General features: G+C 33.4%; 1 pseudogene; it reads left to right on the top strand.

Moving 5' to 3' along the window:
* Window positions 1-13,229, top strand: part of LOC133674687 (uncharacterized) — a 186,535-nt pseudogene that overhangs the window by 145,884 nt on the left and 27,422 nt on the right.

Below are 13,229 nucleotides of genomic sequence, written 5' to 3'. Positions count from 1 at the left end.
GAGCCTATTCTTCTAACTCATGAGCGTCTGACCTTTTATTTTTTTATTTCATTATTTTTTTATTATCTTTTTTATATTTTATAATTAGATTATTTTTAAATAAATCTATTTAAATGATGTTTAAATAATTATCCAATTAAACCATTATTTTTAAATAATATTATCATATTTATGATAATTTTATCATTTTTTATGGTAATATTAACAATTTATTTTTGAGTAATTATATATGAACATAATATGTATAATTTTTCAAATGTGGATGAAATATCTCATATATATATATATATATATATATATATATATATATATATATATATATATAATTGTTTTATTCTTATTTTTATAGCTTATGCTTCTTGGCAGCTATCTGGCATTGAATGTATTGAGATATAAAAATATTTTATGATGAGCGTGCTTGAAAACCTTGTTTAGATTTGCCTAAGATCTTTGAAATTCATTTAATACACTCACATCAAAATGATTATTTTTTATTTGTTTTATTAAAAATTAAATTTTAAAATTATAATAAGTTTTTTTCTTAATAAAAATACTTCAATAAAAAGAGTATAGAAAAGAATACATTAATAAGGGAAAGGGGTTTTAATTAAAGATATGCCTTTTTATACTGATTTCAAATTGTTATTTTTTTTATATCGATTTTAGTTGCTTTCATTTTTTATGAAATAAACAACATAGCTAAACTTTTTTTTTATATAAAAAAATACATTAATAACATAATAAATTTTATAAAAATATTTATATTTTTTCTATAGAATTTTAATTATTACTTTTCTTATAAAAATTTTACTTTATTTTTATATAATTAAATATTTTCAAATGTTACAAGATAAAATATTTTCATGTACATTTATTTTTCAGGTTTCTCTTTAGTTTTTAGTTAGGGATAAAATTTTGTTTACAATTTATTATTTATATAATTTCAATTTATTTTATTAAATTCACAAATCAACTCTCTGATAACGCGATTACTTCGCTAGTCCTTACTTTACAAGACAGCTAGAACTGCCCATTTATGTCTTATCTTTAATTTGCATGTGTTTCCTTCTCTGCTCTGCTCATATATATATTAAAAAGGGGAAATGAGAGAATATGCAGTCAAGGGCGGAGCCAAAAAAATTTCCTACCCTGGGCTATTAAATAAATATATATTTTTTTAAGATTAATTATTAACTAATCTACATGAATTTTTAAAGTTACTAGTAAAGTTTTAATTCAAATACACTATCCAAAATATTAAAAAATAAATTTGAAAGTACATAGAATTGAAGTGAAAGTAAAAATAAACTCACTATTGAAGTTACATCCTTCGATGTTTTGTGAAATATAATTAATTTATACACTACCAGAAATTCGCTTAATACCAACGAATTGCCAACGGAATAATTCTATCAGTAATTTGGGGTCGCCATTACCGACAGACTTTACTCCGTCAGTAATTTCGTCTGTAACTACCAATGGCCAACATTCGTACGGAATATTGAGAATTAAAAAAAGAGCGGTTATTAGGGGTATTATTTACCAACGGAATCACTGAGGGATTCAAAACGTCAGCTCTATACGATGACGTGACTGATTCACCGATGGCCATGCCAACGAACTCACCGAGGGATTCAAAACGTCAGCTTCGTATGGTGACGTGACCAATTCACCGATGAAAATACCGACGGAATCGCCGATGGATTCAAAATGGCAGCACCGTATGGTAACGTGTCCTGTTTGCCGATAGATTAGTCGACGGCTTCACAAATAGAATAATCCTTCGGGGAAGCCGTCGGCAAAAGTTAATATATCCCTTCAAACTCGACCCTATCTTCCCCTATTTCTCTTTCTTCCTCATCTCAACTCTCCCCAACTGCAAACAACCAGCGCCCCCCAAAAAAAATCTCCCTCTTCTCAGCACAATATGTCATATATCTTGAAGTCTTCTTATCACAACATTCGTGTTCTAATTTACCGATGGATTTTTATCAGTTTTTGTAAGTAATTCTATCTTTTAAAATTTTAACATTTCAATATCACGATTTTTATTGTTTTTTTAGTATATGTATTTTGTTAGTAGATATACATGTTTTATTGTTATTTCTCAAACAAACTTGTAATATACGAATGTATAATTTTATACTTATTATGGTTTGTTTTAGATTTTGTAAGATTGTATTTGTTTGTAAATTGTTGAAATTTTATTGAATTACCGAATTACATGTGTTGTTTTGAAATAATTAATAGTTGTTTAATGAGTCCGTTTTAATTTTATCATCAATGGTATTGCGGAGTTGTAATTTCTATAATTTGATATATAAGTATTAATTTGTATGTACGTTGATAATTGATAATGAATATTTAATATTTATGAGAAGTTATAATTGGTTTGTTGGATAATCTCGAGGTAAACCAATATTTTTGCAAATATATTTACCTAACATAGTTAATTAATACATGTTGTCATCATAATTTTATAAAAATTCAATAGAAGTCATGGATGATCATTCATGGATGTATCGAGATTCACCCCAATGATTGCGAAGGATGAATTATTGTAACGAGGTTCAGGGTTTTATTAATTTTGCAACCTCTATTGCTAGAAATTTTATTAGAGGCGGTATTAGGTGTCCGTGCAGGAAGTGTCAAAATAAAAAGTATCTGCATCCAGATATTGTAACGATGCATCTTCTATACAAAGGGTTTTATAAAGAATTACCAGTGTTGGTATGCACACGAAGAAGTATTTGCTAGTAAGAAGAGAATGAAAGAAAAGGGTGGTTGGGTTAACTTCTAGTGCTAGCAACGTGCATGAAGCGGCAAATGACAACACTAATCCTTACAGGAATATGGTTATGGATGTAATGAGAATGAATCAAGGTAATGTCAGTCAATGTCCAATTGTAGAAGAAGAACCTAATGCAGATGCAGCTAGGTTTTTTTATTTGTTAGATTCTGACAAACCATTATAGGATGGCTGCACGAACCACGGTAAATTATTGGTCATAGCATAGGTGTTCACCATCAAGTCAAATCACGGGTTAAGTGAGGCCGGGTATGACAAGATTATTGAATGGACGAGAAATATTTTACCTGAAGGGAACAGGCTGAAAAAGAACTTCTATGTTGCGAAGTCCATGATGAAACCCATCAGTTTAGGATACCAGAAAATTGACATGTGCCTTAACTTCTGCATGTTATACTACCTTGAAAATGTTGAGATGACCGAGTGCATGACATGCAGGCATTCCCGTTACAAACCTAGAACTGGTAAGGCAAAGACTCTAGTGGCATATAAAAAACTTAGATACTTCCCAATCACATGTAAATTGCAGAGGTTATTCATGTCACTAAGGACTGCTGAGCATATGACATGGCAACAATCACATGATGCGGTTGATGGAGTGATTGTGCATCCTTCTGACGGCGAAGCGTGTAAACACTTTAACAGTGTGCATCCTCACTTTTTAGCTGAATCAAGGAACGTGCATCTTGGGTTGTGTATAGACGGATTCAACCCATTCATGATGCGAACCTTGTGATCACGTGGTCACGCAATCCACAATCAAGATTGAGATTTGATCCTGGAAGCCGAAATAAGTCTGATAGGAGTGTGACACAATGAAAACCTGCCCCAAGACACCAACACTATTGGATTGAGTAGAATGACGCCATGAAGCCAGTTAATCGTCGATAAGTCAGATTCAATTCGTTCAAGAATTGAAGAATGCAAGAATCACTCTCACATGTTAAAACTGAAAAATTCAGAAGTAATTATCATCAAAGATGCCGAAATTTATGTTACATGTGTTTAAATAGTTCTTAAAAGTAACCCTAATTGATCTACCCTTGTGGGCTGAACTAACCCAAAAACCCTAAACTAAAAAGCCAATAACTTAATCCATACAAGCCTTGGATCTTATCCGAAAACAAAATATTAAGTAAGCCCAAACAAGCCTTGGGCTGTAGCTAACAAAATAAAATAATAAAAATAACTAATTTGTCATTAAATACCACTTCTCTCCTTGTGTAGCTAGGATGAATAAGGAATCCTTATAACAAAAGGATTCTGAAACATTAATGAATCATTGCCACACTTGGAGATTATATTGCAGCTCATTAAAGATCCTTGTGGAATTAGGAAATTCCCATAACCAGCTGCCACATCCTTGTAGGAAAAAAATCATAACTAAATAGGAAATCCACAAGTCAAATGGAAGTAAATAACAAAATTCGTACAGCCTCTTTTGACCAGTATTGTGGTGTCTTCCCAAACTCTGATTGATAGGAAATCTTAACCCATAGTAGGACAACATGTCTGGAGAGTCTACAAGAAAGTTTAGCTCGATCAAACCGTCGGATTGAGAATTATAATTGTTGCCGTAAACCTGGATTGTTGCGCTTTTTACGCCAAAATCAAATTCTGACCTTACTTGGATCGTATCACAAGGCTGAATTGTATCACTTCGGGTCATTTGCTGCTTCTTATTCTTGTTGGTCGGTCATACTGACGATTTATAACTTGCAATCGAGGATGTGTATGAGGCTGGAGTTCATGTTTTTATCTATGGTCATACCAGGTCCGAGCAGCCCGGTCCGAAATATAGATGTTTGTCTTCGATTGTTGATTGATGAGTTGATGCAGTTGTGGTCTTCTAGAGCTTTGACTTATGATATCTTGAGGAAACATAAATTTTTTTTATGAGAGTGGCTTTGACGTGGACCATCAATGATTTTCCAGCTTATGGAATGGTTTCTGGTTGGAGCACGCATGGAAAACTAGCATGTCTATACTGTATGGAAAACAACAAGGCATTCACGCTAACAAACGGGGGTAAAACTTCTTTTTTTTACTGTCACTGTCATTTCTTGCTATTGAATCCCAGGTACAGAAAGAACAGAAAAGATATCTTTGTTGGCAGAGTTGAAAAGGATGTTGCACCCCCGCGTCTTTCTGGTGAAGAATTGCATAATGTTGTATCAGAGTACAGTGACATTGTGTTTGGTCTCCAATCAGGTAAGCAAAAGTTCCCTGGTTTTGGTTTGACCCATAATTGGGTAAAGCGAAGTACCTTTTAGGAGCTTCCTTATTGGAAGATCAATATTCTCCGCCATAACCTTGACATCATGCACATTGAAAAGAACGTGTTTGAGAACATTTTCAACATCGTCATGGATGTGAAGGGGAAGACAAAGGACAACATCAAGGCTAGATTGGATTTAACGTTGTTATGTAACCGTAAAAATATGGAGTTGGTTTGTGATGGGTCACGGGTCGCAAAACTAAGAGCAAGCTTCGTGTTAGAGAAAAACGCACAACTACTAGTCTACAAATGGCTTAAGAGTTTGTGTTTTTCTGATGGACATGCCTCGAACATATCAAGGCTGGTTATTATGGAGGAATGCAGATTATATAGAATGAAGAATCATGATTGCCACGTGTTTATGCAAACACTCATCCTATTAGCTTTTCGTGATTTGTTACCAAAGGGGATATGGGATGCACTCACGGAGATCAGTCATTTCTTTAGAGATATATGTTCTATCAAGTTGAATGTTGATCACATTGAGAGGCTTGAAACGAATATTGTCGAGACACTATGCAAACTTGAGATGATATTCCCTCAATCATTTTTTGACTCAATGGAGCATCTCCCCATACATCTACAGTTCAAAGCAAAAGTTGGAGGACCAATCCAGTATAGATATTACAGTTGCAATGTAATTCATATATAAAAGTATTTTATTTGATTTTCTTAATTGAAAATATTTGATTAATTCAATGCAGGTACTTGTTTAATCTCAAGAAAAAGGTTAAGAACAAGGCGCATCTGAGAATACCAAATATTGTTAAGGCCTATATTGTTGAGGAGATCCCAACATTTATCTCGTACTATTTCGAACCTCATCTGAGAACGATAATCAATCGTGTTCCACGGAATGATGATGGCAGTGAAGTGTCTTCCAGTGGGAACTTGTCAATATTCTCTTATCTTGGACGACCCACACATAAAAATGTCGTAAGAGGAAGATATTTGTCAGAAATAGAGTTCAAACAAACACACAATTATGTTCTATTTAACTGTAATGAGCTGAGACCTTTTATTCAGTAAGTTTATATATGTGTAATACTAATTAAACTTTGTCAATAATATACTGTTAATTATATATTGTAATATAATACACCATTACCACTTGCAGGGAACATCGACAATATTTATTGTCCAATAACTCATAGCTGACCGAATCCCAAATCTTTCAATTATAAGATGAACAATTTGCCACATGGTTCAGAACACATGTAAGCACTATCACAAACTCATTCTCACTTGCAAAATTATTGTATGTATGTCATTACGTGATTCTCGTTTACTGTTCATTGATATACATTATATACAAGGTTTATCAAATGAGAAGAAGTGCGGCTAAGTCATTGTCTTCACTAAACATGGGCCTTGAAAGAAAAGTTTAGTGCTACAACTGGTATTTTGTCAATGGATATTTTTCCATACTGAAGAATAAGAGCATGGAAGAAAGACATACAACAATGGTGTTTGTGTTAAGGGATCGACTAGTAGTGAGTTAGAAGTTGACTACTATGGTAGATTAGAAGAGGTCGTTGAATTGCAATATCATAGTGAGCAGAATAGAGTGTTTTTATTCAAATGCTATTGGTATGACACGACTGAGAGAGGAATCAGAGTTGATCCGCACTATGGTCTGGTCGAAATCAACTCAAAAGCTAGACTCCACAACGTAAACGATGTCTTTGTTTTTGCAAAGCAATGTCAACAAGTTTATTACATGTACAACCCTTCTTTTAGAAAGGATCGATCATGAGTGGATTGGTTGTCCGTTTTAAAAACGAAACCCAAGGGTCGTGTCGAGCTTGTTCAGGATAAGAATGAAGACACAAGTGTGTGAGATGAAGTCTCAAGCTAGTGAGTTGGTTGAACCATATCGAGTTGCTCCTTCGATTGACTTGGAAGAAAATTCAAATTTTTGTGTTCTCGATGATAGTCTTGTTGATGTTGACGCAGAGGAGTTGAAAGTTGTTTTGAGCTCTAGCAAACAAGCAAATATCGATAAAGATGATGATATCCATATTGAAGATTGTGATGAAGGTGATGACCATTTAATTAACGACGAAGAAGAAGAAAATTCTGACTAACTATCAGAATGAAACCCTATGTAAAACATTTTTTTCATGTAATATATATTATGTATTGTTTAAGCAGTGTTGTTATTGTTTTGTGCGACTTACAGTTTATCATTTAAGTGTTTGCAGGAAGGTAAATAGACAATCCAAAGATAATCTTTCTTGTACAATGCCACAATTACCGACGGACTAAGGTCCATCGGCATTTCACAGAGAGTTCAAAAATAATTACTTCAAATGCCACAATTACCGACGTCCATACCAACAGAATAAAGATCCTTCGGCATTTCACAAAGAGTTTGTAAATAATTACTTGAAAATGCCACAATTATCGACGCCCATACCGACGAATAAAAGTCCGTCGGCATTTCACAGAGAATTCGCAAAAAATTACTTGAAAATGCCACAATCACCGACGACTGTACCGATAGAATAAAGTTCATCGGTCAATTGTCGGCAGGTAATATTACAGACAAAATCACTGACGAATTGTGCGAATTCCAAAGAACGGTGCATTAAATGCATCTCTGACCGTGTGAGTTGGCTGACGGAATTACCAACAGACAGCGAAAAATATGGAGGATAATTAAAAATATTGGTGCGAAATTCAAAAATTACCGACGGATTTTCGAAACGTCACCGACAGAATAAATTAAAATAATATTTTTTTTATATCTGTCGGTAAAACTGCTTATAAATCCCATCGTCTGCCCCTTCAATTCATTTTCTCATCTCTTCCGTTCTTCACCTTCAATATCTAGCAAGTGTTCTTGTGAATTTTCATCAGATTAAAAGGTATGTGTTTCCTCTATTTCATTTTACTTTAAGAGTTTTTTTTGTTTTAGCTATTTTTTTTATATTTTTTGTTTTGGTGTATTTTTATAATGTAGATAAAGTCTTGAAATCAATACATTATTAAGGTATGCATGTTTCATTCCTAAATTCTATAGTTTTTTTATTTATTGAATATATTTTATTGTTGTATTGGCATAATTATTGAATAATTTGTTGAATTGTGATTGTTAATATTGAATTTACCTTAGAATTAGTAATTGAATATGTTGGAATAATTAGTAATTTTACTATATTATTGCATGAGTTGTGTTTAATTATTTGCATTAATTTTAATTGTTAGTCTAGAGTTTTTTTTGAATTTATTTAATATTTTTTATTCTTTGTATTTATATAATGATTGAATATGTTGTTAATGTTGAATTTACCTTGTAATTAGTATGAATGTTATATGTATAGATGTTATGTTATATACAATATTAATATAGATGGAGTCAATTGGTTGTGGCTTTTGTCAATATTTGCAGGTTTGTGGATCTGGGTAGTATCCAGTATAGGGGAGGTGCTGTCGAATTTTTTTTAACATTCGAATTTAATTATATAATTATTCGTATATAATTGTGTAGATGCGTAGAACAAAAACCAGAGCTGGTCGTTCATGTATGATCGCAGCTAGTTTTTCTAACAGCAAGGATGACGTATCCTTAGATGCCTCTCAAGAAGTGGCACCTACACCACTTGCACCGTCAACCGATGCTACCTCTTCCAGCGCGGGTTCACAGCGCAAAGGTGACGTCCCTTCATAGCAGAATCAGTTCACCTGCAAGTACGAGGCATAATGGAAGGACGACCTTTCAATTTAAGTTTGTTAAGGTTATAGTTTTTTCTTTTAAATTATAACATAATTTTTGAACAACTAATCAATATTTTATGAATTTAATTTATTTTCAGGTTCACAAACATTGAGGTCGCCCGAGTAATATCATCGACGTTTAAATCGTTGATGGAGATTCCATTATTTCAATGGAGTCAGGTATCTAGACATTCTGAATAGATAACTCAAATCGATGTATGGTTTAGCAGATTTGAGGTTGGTGTTAATTTCTAATTTCCAGCTTATTTCTAATAATTTATTAATATAATTGTAAACAAATTATCATTTTTATTTATCTAATTATTTATACACAGCACAAATTCGCCTGGGATAGGGCGCATGTCAAAGTCGTGAGGAGGGTATGGAAAAATCACGCGGCAACTAGGTAACATCGAAAACAATACAAGATTTTTTTAGGAAAAAATTTATGTTTCAACTTCTAATTTCTCGCTATGGAAGTAGGTTGCGTGATTTTTGGTATGAAGCACAAAAAAGACAAACAAAACCGACAGAGATTGGGGTCTCCAAGGCTGGAACGATGTGGCGATTTGGAGGGATTTCAAACCGATATACATCTCGGAAGATACATGACCGCGCTATCTTGAGCACGTGACGTCTGAGCGGTTCACACGACGCTCACAATCCGGTGCTGGCAACCAGAATCGGCCAATTCATGGCTCGGCGACAACGCGCACCGGCAACTCCGTTCTGTTTGCTGCACATGCGAAACAAATGGTAAGATTAATTTAAATGAAATATATCGTTAAATTAATTTGTTGTTAATTAATCTTTTTTCATTATAGGCTACGTTTCTTGAACGCGAGCCGAGACTGCCAAAAGGGGGGGCAACAGTTCGTTGACAACCGTGCTCAACACTTCGTGGTATGTTTGTTCAACCATTTTATTTTGTAAGTTATTATTTTTATTGAATTGAATATGATGATTACTTTTTTTATTTTCAGGATACCTATAATAGCCGGTTGAGGGAGAGATATGGGGAAGATCCTTTGACCCATCCGGAATTCGATCCGCATTTGTGGATGGAGGTTGGATCGTCTAGTGGACCCGATAAAAATAGGGTTTACGGGCTCTCCAACACTACGACCGAGAACTTGCGGACGGCCCGTAGTGTTTCAACTGTTGGGAGCTCCCAATCAGTATTGAGCACCCAATCTAAGGAGTTCGTAGCTCTGCAGCAACACACGGCTCAGCTCACCGAAAAATACGATCGCCTATCAGCGACGTATGCACAACTCAAAGCGGATAATGCACAACAAAAAGCGGAGCATGACCAGCTTCGCAAATTTGTCATGAACATGGCATCACAGAGTGGTGATACATGTGCGCCTCCTTCTTTTTGGCCGTATAACAACCAGCCTCCTCCTCCTCCTCCTCCTCCTCCAGCTCCTCCTCCAGCTCCATCATTATGTTAATTTGTAATGATTATTATTTAACTTTAATAGTTAATTTAATATTTTTTAAAATACATTTAGTTTGTAATGAATATTATTTAACTTTATTTCTTTTGTTTTTGATGTTTAATAAAAAATTTATTTGCATAATTGGTTTTTATTACCATTAATTTATATAATTTTATATTATGTATTCTATATAATTTAAAAAAAAACATATTTAAAAATAATCATAGAGGGTTTCACCGATGGAATATATCCGTCGGCATTTGACAGTAGCTGCCACAATCACCGACGAATTTATAGACGGATATATTCGGTCGGTATTTCGCACTCACCGTCAACTTTATCGACAGACTTAATCCGTCGGTATTTTATAGTGCCTGCCACAATGACCGACAAATGTACAGACGGATATCTTCAGTCGGTATTCCAAACATTCACCGAAAATTGTACCGACGATTTTCATCTATCGATATGTCACACTATCACCGACGGGCTAAATCCATCGGTATATTTCAAGCGGGAAACTTTTTTTTTTTTGCGCGCAATTTCCGTTTGTAAAACCATCGGTAAATGTTTTTTTATTTTTCCGATAGATATAGCGACAGAATGTGGTATTACCGATGAAAGGAAAGCTGACGGACATATTCCGTCGGTGAGGACGTCGATTAATAAATTACCGACGATACCTTAATCACATACTGACGGAATATGTCCGTCGGTAAAACTGTGAAATCTTGTAGTGATAATCGAATATGAATCGATATTGTAACAACCCTTCAACCGGGATAAAATAACAATCTCATGTCAACTGGAAAATAAAGTAATTAATTTTTTCCCTCTCTCAATTCCTCATTCCCTCACTTGATTCTTTCTTAGATTAGTGTTTTATAAGTTGGACTTTGTAAGTTTACAAAGTTATTCTCTCACTTTTCTTATTTTTTTCCTTGGATTTTTTTTATATACATTTTCCCCTTACTTTTCTCTCTTTCTCTCTTGCCTTTTCTTTTCTTTCTTTTCGTATTCTGTTTCTACCGAGTCGGCAATATATAAAAGGAAGGAAGAGCTTATTTGTTTTATTTTTTAATGGCAAATAATCATTTTACCTTTAATGAGTCATTTTGCTTTTATTTGACGGTCTTTTTTTTGTTAGCACTACCAAGCTTCGTTCATCCTAAAATCTTAACCAAATTTTATTCAATATATATTCAGATCCTTCATAAAATTTCAGCTCAATCTGATGGTCGGATTAAAAATTACATTCATTAATGTAAAACTAACAAATTGTGATTTTTCATCAAATTTCTGAATTTCTCCAAAAATTTTGAAATTTTAACCCAAGTTAAAGCATCATATTAGAATACTTCACATAAATTTTTAGAATTTTTTGATAACTCAATTAAAAACTAAAATTTTATTTTACATAAAATTAATAAAAAAATTATTGATAAAATCTTCAATAGCGCATCCAAACCTTTAACATGACTCTTCTCTTGAAAGTAGTGTTACATGGTGGAAGATGATGATGAAAGTGGTATGCGCTTCTTTGACAATAAGATTTGCTTTCATATCTGTTGATGGGAATCAACGTGGACGTAAGCTATCCTCTCAACCCCCACTCCTGAATGGGGAAAGTTTTCATTCCATATTATTGTAATGTCCACTTCCAAAATGGGAAAGGTTAACGACATATTTCGTTTGTACCCACAAACTAACATCATTAGAAGTACTTCCTCGATATTGCATGGCTAGATGAGATGGTGATTAGCTAGGCATATGATCATCATATACAGTCCATCTTCTACTATTATATAACTTTTGAGTTATGGATTGTATTTAGGTTCATGAACGTATGGAGAAATAAACTTGTTGCCGGTCGAATTAGTTAGGTATAGACTTCTTGTGAGGATTCAATTTAGTATTCATTAGGGTCATGCTATACATTTGATGCATTTAAAAAAATAGCATTCATAATTAGGATATAATTAGTATTCATTATTTTTTAAAAATAATGTGAGATTTTGGATATAATTAGGATTAGAATAAAGTGGAAATGTGAGTTTTTCTAAATTTTTTATTTTAGAAAACTTTCTTTTTGTTTTTTTACATGCACATAGACACTACTAATCTCGTAAAATACTATATTATATGATTGTTTATTTATTTATCATAATTATTCTTGATATTTGTGTGTGAATTAACAATAAAAATTATTTCACGTTGTGAATTTATTTCTAATTCTTTATGATATGCTTGGCATGTTTTAATTATCAGTTATGTGAACTTGATTTTGGGTCAAATGATTGGCTTAATCTTGTTGGTATCATTATGCTACATTCGATGCAATTAATGTGGTCAAATGATTTGGGTCAAATGATTTTAAAGATGTTATTGGAAAGAATGTAATTAACGAATTAATTGGATTTTGTTTACCTGCTTTACACAAGTATCAAATCTGATGATAATTAAACTACTCAATAGGGAATGTAGAAAAGGTATGACGTCCCGTAAACCGCGGTTTAGAATGATTGGTTAGAGCAATTGTCAATGATGCTTTGCAACATAATTTGCTTAATTAATGTAAAGCATATATACTTAAAGCTACTTTAGCGCCGTATTAGATCTTTGCGTGGGTTTGTATTTATGGGACTCTGTTGGTCTGTTATTGGATTTCCTTTTCTTCATCTTTTCCAAAGGTAAAGGCACCGGTTGTTTTAAGTTGAAGTACATGATTCTCGGGTGATTAATTAACTAACTCCAAAAGAATGACATCTTTAGCAGTTCTTGCAATCCATGAACCTGTTTAGGCCATGTTTGTTTCCCGGAATTTATTTTCTGGGAAACCACTTTCCAAACTTTCCTGTGTTTGTTTGCCATTATTTGCCATTAGGAAAGTTGATCAACGGAAAACACTTTCTGGTCAACGGAAAACACTTTCTAGTCGAAGAAAAATTTGGTTTGATTTCTAGGAAAATGTTTTTCCTTT

This window comes from Populus nigra, chromosome 15 (genome assembly GCF_951802175.1).
Source record: "Populus nigra chromosome 15, ddPopNigr1.1, whole genome shotgun sequence".
NCBI lineage: Eukaryota > Viridiplantae > Streptophyta > Magnoliopsida > Malpighiales > Salicaceae > Populus > Populus nigra.
The sequence above is the reverse complement of the archived record's forward strand: the minus strand, read 5'-3'. Positions and strand labels throughout refer to the sequence as shown.